The following is a 9017-nucleotide window of genomic DNA, read 5'->3' on the forward strand; positions in this document are numbered from 1 at the left end:
TCCTGCCTCCTCAGCAGCGCTAAGGAGTCTGACTGCAGCTTAGGCCTGCTCCACACTGGCAAGTGGACATCCCCTGAGGGCTGCCAGGCTGCCAGAGGGATGTCTTATTGCCATCTTAGGCCCAATCCCCCAGGGAGCAGGCCTAAGCCAGCAGGTGGTCATCCCCCGAGGGGTCCCAGACTGTGAGAGGGCACAGGCCAGGCTGAGGGACCCCCCATCCCCGAGTGCACAAATTTTTGTGCACTGGGCCTCTAGTAAACATATATTGACTGTTTACTATTGTCCAGGCACTGTGTTGATGGCCCAATTAGTGGAGCGAGCACCAGCTAGGAATTGGGAAAACTCAATTTTTGTTCCAGCTCTGCTAATAGTTGGGTCATGTTTTTGAACAGATAAAAACCAATAACATATAGAACATTCACTATGTGCTAGCAACTGCTTAAGGCTCTTAATACTCTCACGTTTCATCACAACACCTCAGTGAGGCAGATACGGTACTCATTTTATAGAGGAAAAGATAGAGGCCATGGGATGAAGCAACTTGGCTAAGGGCACATAACTAGTAGGTAGTAGAGCCAGGATTTAACTCTGGTAGCTGATTCAGTTTATGTTCTTAACTACTGCTCTATACGTTTGAAGTAACTGTGAACACTTCAGCTCTCTGGGCCTCAGTTTCCTCATGGCAAAATGTGGAAGGGGAGGGTGAAGAGTAATACGTGAGTGTAGAGCACATTTTCTTTGCAGGGATGCAACTGTTTAATTCAGGAGGAGAATATGATTGAATAATATCTTTGAGATTAATTATTATATTTCTTTTGGCACTTCTCTCCTGTCTCCATTGGAGCAGATGGTCAGGTCTGAGCTCAGCACCTCAGGGAAGGGAAGTGACAGTGTAGGAAGATCTTCTCCAGAGTTGTGTTCCAAAACCTGAAGTCCTCAGGGAACTAAGAGTATTTGGAGTATGGCTAAAATATTTAGAGGCAGGAGGAAGAGAACAGGGCTTCCCCCACAATTAGAGCAAGATTTCTGGGGTTGGAGAGTGAGAAGGGGGACCAGTTGAGCCTCAAAGAGGGTCTCTAAGCCCTGAGGCCTGAGTGCAGCGAGAGGAATGGCTGTGCGATGCCTGTATTCCTGTGTACCAAGGGCCTTGAAGCTGCAGTTTCTCATACTGGCGTCTCCAGATTGAATCTTCACACACCTGTCCTAACTGTGGGTCTCCACATCCTCTCTGTTCTTTACATTGAGCTGTCTTCATAGCCCTTTCTGGTCAGATAGCTCTCTCACTTCTCCTTCTACTAGTATGATATAAGAGTGTTTTGTGCTTACATACCATGCTAGGAAACAGGCATCTGTGTGAGGCTGTTGGTGGCCCAGCTGCCTTGATGAACCTCAAGATCAAACTGTTTGAGGCCCTGATACCTCTCTAGTCTCACTCTGATACCAGGCACTGGCACCTTCAGGTTCTTGTGTTCTTACTCATCAACTCCCCTGGGCAGAACAATAAGGCTCAGAGAAGCTTAAAGGCTTGCTACAAAGGACAATTTTTTTTTTATAAGAACACAAAGGTTTACACATTCTCATATGTATATTGGAAATTCTCTGTGGGCCACCCTACCCCACCCCATGGACTCAGGACAATCAGTGATGGCCAGATATCCTTAGCTCTCTCTCAATGAGGTAAAGGGGAATTGTTTTCATAGGAACAGCACTTTGGACATTTCAAGTGAGCTTCTGGACACAAAGAATGCAGTTTCTGAGAAGGAGACAAGTGCGATATCCGGAACTGTCAAATCAAGTTCCTGCCACAACCTTTCGAATCACGTCAGTCTCTCCTCTGAATTTTGTCTGATCATCATCTGCACTAGCTTGTCATACAAAAGAGAGCCACATATAATTCAGGGATTTGGTCATAAAATCAACACTTGAGGCCAATTTTCACAGTGAAAGTTACCCTGAAACTTTCTTAAATTTTCTATATAAAGTAGGTGCCTTGTGTTCAGTGACAGTATTGAATTTTTGTAAGTTTTTTCAGCCTTGGCCAGGGTGGGGAGGGTGCAGGACACAGCCTGTCGATGTTTCTCTCTCACAGTGATATTTCTCGTTCTCTCTCTCCCTTCCTCTCTCTCTTCTTCTCTTCCTCTTACCCTTCCTCTCTCTGAAATCAATAAACGTATATAAAAAAAGTTTCTTTAAATTCTGGAATCACATGCAGTGTGGTGAGAGGCTCACATTCTGGGAAGTACACTGAGGGAAGAACACTTTACATCTCTCAGGTTTAATCTCAATTAGAGGTGTGAATGGAATGCAGAGCAGATATGTACGTTATTTATTAAATTTGTTATATTTACCTCTTTTGGTAGAGCAAGGATAGAATTAGATTATGCATGGTTGAAGGTACTAAGAAACATCCAGGAACTTGATCTCAAGGAATAAACAATTCCACTCCTGAGATAATTAAATAGTAACATAAGCAGTACATGGTAATATAGAGATCTCATAATGGTCTTACACCATCTCTTGGCTCTGTATCGTTCACTGTGGCTTCAATCTTAGGTTTAATATAGGTTTCAGATATTGGAAATATGTCTACCAATACTCTAGGTCTACAGCCTTCCAGGTTATGCCCAATAAGACAGAGTTTTTCAGTAGTTCCAGAATAGCTCCTTGTATCCCATTGGCTCTGATAGGTTCACATGTCCATTCTAACCTCATCACTACCACAAAGAGCAGATGGTACTATATGGTTTTATATGGTAGAATGTAGTTCTTTGATGGATTACCCTTTACTTCTAGCACACCCCTGGAGAGAGGAGTTGAGTTAACTCTACTATAAGCACTTGGACAGAATGGGGAAGAAGTTGGTTTCCCAGAGAAAAATGGGGGTAATGCCATTTGGAAAAAGGTAAATGGATATTGGGTAGAGAAATGACACCCTTAAAAAAGTTTAAAATGTTGGATGTTTCTGGGAAGAAGAATGATATTCTGTAAGGGTGCATTATAAAGCTTTAGAGATGATTGGTAAAAGGGAAGTAGGATGGGAGGGGGAGGTCAGCTGGATGGAATTATAGAGTTAAGGGAGAATTGCACCGTGGGTCATGCCCGGGAATGACATAGATGGAGCATAGACTTCAGAGGTGGGCAATGAGAAATGAACTAACTTCTGGGCCCCGGTTTGTATTTTGGTGCAAAGTTGTTTTGTATCTATCAATCCTAGCACTTTCCCTTCTGGGGTATTCCCAGAGGGCCTGGAATTTTAAGGTAGCTCACCAGAAGAGCTGGTAGAGGAGTGTTTTTTACATATAAGTATGATGAAAACCATTTTCAAAGATTATGCAGTGAAAGTGGTTGTATCTTGCTCATTTACTCTCTCTCTTTTTTCCTGATTAGGGTAACTCTTTGAAAATTGTGTAGAACAAGGGCAAAATTAGGTCTCCAAAATATTACTGGAGCTTTCTCCTATGTTTTTTGCAACACAAAAAATGAGATTAATTGGAAAATGACATAATTGAAGATATGTTTCACCTGCTTTAAACAAAGGTCAACTTCAATATAGAGCATTTGTATCTTATATTCTGAAAATAATTATGAGCTGATATATACTACAGAATTCAATTACTACTTAAAATCATTAATTACCCAATTGGAACCCTACACAGCTCCTTTAAAAATTTGTAAAAGACAAAAACAAGAACATTTAGCGCTTTATATATTATCCTGTGGAACTGTTAATTTCTTGTCAAAGTCCATATTATTATTACATTTAGAAATATATGTGATTATTGTGTTGGAATTGGCAGCAACTTGGACGGAGGCCCTTTATAAAAAAATTAAGAATGGGAGCTCCTTTTTGATCAGAATGTTGGTTAGTCTTACATTTGTTGTGGAGATCTAATAGCTGCCATATGTTAGACCTATTAAATGAATGATGTAATTTAGGCTGCATGTGGTCCTGCCAACTGCTCCATGCTGCCTCCTCATTTTTAGCATGTATTACTCCAATGTGTCCATAGATCACCCAGCAGTAGCTTCTTATACAACTGTGTTAGTCCTTGGGCCTTAACCCCATCCATCATCTATATGGGCTCTACCTCCTTCCCTCTAGAATTGAAACTAATGAAAAATAATGGTAAACCTTGGCAAAGAGTGTGCTTTCAGGGTAATCAACTCAATATTCTGGCTCATGGATAGAAAACCAAGGGGAGGGTTAATGTTTAAGACAAAAGCACAATGTGCAGTAAAGAGAGTTGAAAGACAGAAAAAGGCTTTCTCTTTTGTGAAACATTATATGGTGCATTTCTCTACCTTTGTGAGTAGGATGATGCAGTGAGGATGATCAGAGCAAAAATAAAGACTTACATACTGTATGCTCTTCGCTTGTGACATTTCTGATGGCTTCTATCTGGGAAGATAAAAAGTTCAATCTTGTTATTTCAAATATTTGTTTTTATAACCCATATATTTCCTATTTTACAATGAGTAAACAGCAGGCCACAACTGCTTAATGACTTGTTTCAATTTGCCATTTATGTACCAGTGTTTATTAGAAGGAAATTTATAGGTATTAAAGAATTATATTGGGAAAAATCCATTATCAATGATTCTATAAATTTAACTGCAATCTATTTCTTACCAACCTAAATTGCACTGTGCTACAATTATCTTAAGAACACTGTGCTACAATTATTTTAAGGACTGTTTTTACTACTATTTTCTAGTGAGTAAGCCAGTAAGTGAGACTTTTTTTCAGCATTATAAAGGAATCCTAGAATTTGCTACTGTGTAACATGAAAGGCTTACATCTTTGTATTGTACCTTATGTATTCTAATGTTAGGACTACTTATTTTAACTCAATACACTAATATACTTCCAAGATGGCAGGTTTTTCTTTGCTATTTTCTATCTTCATATGTCTCAGTGGTCTATGTTTTTTTGAAAACCTGGGATAGGAGAGGTAATTTTTTTTAATCAACACTTTTTGCATGGTCCAGCAGGAGCTAAAATTAATCCTTTCCTTTATGGGGAGTGCATAACAGTTGTACTCTTATGTAACCTGTTGGCTCCCACTTGTCATCTTAATGAACTTCCCCATTTCCTACTGTTTTACAATCTGTTCTTTTTGGCATCTTAAACTTCCTGCACTCTCCTCCTTTGGTAAGCGCATTGTTTGTTAGGGCTGCCTTAACAAAGTACCACAGACTGAGTGGCTTAAGCAACAGAAATTTATTTTCTCACAGGTCTGGAGACTAAAAGTCCGAGATTAGGGTGTCTGCAGGATTGGTTCCTTCTGAGGGCCATGAGGAAAGGATCTGTTCTGGGCCTCTGTTCTTGGCTTGTGGGTAGTCATCTCTCTGTGTCTTCACATCATCTTTCCTCCGTACATGTCAGTGTCCAAATGTCCTCTCCCTATAAAAACATTCATCATATGAATTAGGGCTCACCTTAATGACCTCATTTTAACCAATTACCTCCGTAAGAATCCTATCTCCAAATATAGTCACAAATATAGGTACTGGGGCTTAGGACTCAAACAGAATAAATTTGGGGGAACACAGTTCAGCCCTTAACACTGGGAAGAAGAGCACAGTGATATTTAATGTTATTTGGCATTTGAAGGGTCTTGAGATTCCATGGATCTCAAAAATATGGATCTTAATTATGAGGCAAGGAACATATGGATGTGTTACATAGTGATTAGTCTTCTAGCAGTCAGAATGCTAACCTGGTAGGACTCATACCCCACGCACATGAGAAAAATGATGCAAGCTGAGTTAGCAAGTGTGGGGAGCAGAGATCCTAAAACAGAAACAGGAAAGAGATCCTAGAGCCTTGCATACAAAATGGTAACAAAAATTAGATATTCTTTTTAATCACATAGGGGTGTTTTCATTAAGGCTACAACACACACATGTGGAAACTAATACACCCACCCCTAAATTTCACCATGATATTGTATTGATATGTGCTATTTCATGAGAGTCAAAAATGTAATTTCTCTATTGTTTTTGCATATTTAAATGTAGGAAGAGATCCCTAAATAATGATAAAAGATTATACAATAATTCCAAAATAGTCAAACAGATCAGAACCTGCTTCTTTGACGTCATTATGAAAAACAGAACTACTGTACATAGAGAATCACATACTACTCGAGGGCAGATGAGATCAGAAGCTCTGTAAATAGCTTTTGACTTTTAATGCCATTATTTCCTCCTTTGACTCAGAAGTGGTGATTGGACTAGAGATCTCAATGTTTTTTCATCATGACCTAGGGAAAATGACTTAGGGGAAGTTGTTAAATTATAGAGATGGAAGTTAGCTTGGGAGTCGATCTGGGGTTTTACCACATCAAATCTATGTCTGTCTGCTCTGATCATTGGGTTTCCAGGCTAATTCTGGAGCTAGCCCAGGGAGTAAGGCCCTGTATGGGGGAAGAAAGGGTAGGAGAAGATATCCCAGCCTCTTCCTCCATGGAAAAGCCAGGGAAGTGACCTGGCTTTTTAAATTGTAGCTCAGGATTAAGGTTGCCAGAACAGACCTGTTATGAGCTGGATCCATTTCTAGTGGTCACATTCAGAAGAGGGTAAAAGGGGAAAATGGAAGCACTGAATAGCTTCACTCAGTGGATTCTACCAAAGGTTCTTAAAAAGGTTGGCGTGTTACATATTCAAGTTCAAAACGCTCTTGAAAAAGCATGCATTTCTACATGCTGCCCATTTTGCTACAGTTAGTTCTGGATAAAGATTCCATTGCACTGGAGTGTTTTTAGCAGGGTCTCAGAATTCTCTATGTTAATCTGCTTGCTGTTCTTTAGAAGTCACATTTTTGGAGTTGCATTTAAAATAGGGTGAGTCTACTTTAGAAACAATGAGGATTACTCTTGGGTATTTTCTTTCTAAGCAGAAATTTCTGGAGCTGTTATAAAGGGCAGTGCTCACTAATATGCTTAAGTCTAGAAATTGCTATTTCACTAATGGGTAAAAACTGGACAGCTTATCCCTTTTCTCAGAAAGTATTAGCGATTTCCTGTGGGAGGAAAGAAGTAGGAGAAAACCCTTCCTACACTCTTCCCCAGTTTCCTCTGTTGTTTTCTGGGCCTAAAAAGAGATGCCTTTCTCCTTTCCCGATTTATCACTTGCTCTCTTCTACTTACTCTCCACACACCCACAGTTCAATTCTCACTTGAACTGTTTTTATTGTGAATTTCATTTATTTCTATAATCTTTCCAAGTGACTCAAAAAAGCGGATGTATATGTATTCTTAGAGGTGTTATCTCACTTGTTTTTAAATTATAACACCAAATGGAATTTTAATAAACCTTCCTAGGTCAGTTAAATGAGAAGTTTGGGTACATACCAAGAGTTATAGTTACTGTTATTTATTGAGTTTTCAATAATGGAGCAAATACAGTGGTTGGAAATGGTAATGTTTTTTATCTTGTAGGCTAGGGAATGAAATAATCTAAAGCCTCTCCTGTCAATTTTATCCATGGCATGAGTATATCAGTTTAGTGTGTACATTCTTCAAATTCTTAAGAGTCTTCGCTCAAGGGAGGGGTAGGCTCATTGTATGTGTGCATTCTCAGTCATTGGTAAAATGATGGATTTCCTAGACTCTTGTATTCACATTTTTTGGCCTTTTCTTCTTTTTTATTTTCTTTTTTTGTTTCTTTTCTTTTTTTCTTTTTAAAAAAGCAAGTTAGGCACATGCTAGAATAGTGGCTGTGTTGGGCTATACACTTTGAGAGGAGAATTGGTAGGATTTGGAAAGGATTTTCAAAGAAAGCCTTTGGGAAAGTGTCTGCTTATGTTTTGGAGCAGATACTAAATGAATTAGCCAGCGAGTGGTTGGAAAATAGGCATTTATCCTTCTGGATGCTTATGTGAGGGCAGAGGGCTGAAAACAAAATATTTACAGGCATGTTGATTGAACCAAGTGAGAGCCAATTGGAGAGTGTTGCTAAGGAGAGACTGCTTTTGATAAAAATTAAACCATCCTCAAGATGATAGGAACATGAGGAAGAGACTGAGATCATACTTATTTCCTTTTGGTAGGGCCAGTCGATTTCACTTTATATTTTAATCAATTAAGCCATTCAAAGAGAGGATTCCAAAGAGATACGCATTTACATTTTCATAAAGAAAAAGACAATCAGTTTAGAAGCAAGTGCTTTTAATGCCGTTGCTGGTCAGGAGATCAAGTAAATTACCAGTTAGTTTTGCTACCTGTGTAAATGGCGTGGGTTGGTAAAGAACTACTTTTTCAGAGGGATGAGTTAAAGGACATGAAGAATGACTCAGAGAGGCTTTTGAAAGTAGGCAAAGCTAGTGTAATCCATCAGAAATCTGTAATAATAAAATTAATAGTTAGTAATATGCTAATTAGACCGGACAACCTTCCAGACGAAGCCGGGCCTGCGAGGGCCGAGCCCTTTGCACAAATTTCATGCATCGGGCCTCTAGTTTATTAATAATTTATTGAACTCAAGGTATATTTGTCATCTCTTGCCTTCAGATGAGTTAAAGATCCACAGTGCTGCTTGGATTGTGAGAAGAATTTTTTGAAGTCTAAGATCTCAAACTAGTCTTAATAACCCAATAAAAAGATGTTTTAGGCAAATAAAAAGTGCAGGGAAGAATGGGACTGGGAAGAGGGCTGTATCACCTCGAGGACTAAAGGAGTGAGTGCAGGTTCCTGCGAGGCAGCCTGGCAGACAAGGAGGGAGCCTTGGGGTGGAATGGGAGGTGCTATTCCCCATCGGAGGGGCCGGGTCAGGAGAAGGTTAAGGCCTCAGGCTCGGAACCCTAAGTCTGTATGGTACAAGGTCAGTAAATGACGTACTGAAATCTGGGCCAATCTGTCTATTTCAAGGATAGGTGTGAGGAGCCCTGCAGAATAAGAACAAGCTGCACACGAACTTCACTGATTTTGGGGAAAAAGGCATGACCATGGAGCCAAAACCTGACAATGAAATAAAGAAGCCAACCTACCAGATCTAATGGCTGTGTAACCTATGTC

This window comes from Myotis davidii, unplaced genomic scaffold, assembly GCF_000327345.1.
Source record: "Myotis davidii unplaced genomic scaffold, ASM32734v1 scaffold130, whole genome shotgun sequence".
In the NCBI taxonomy this organism is placed as follows: Eukaryota; Metazoa; Chordata; class Mammalia; order Chiroptera; family Vespertilionidae; genus Myotis; species Myotis davidii.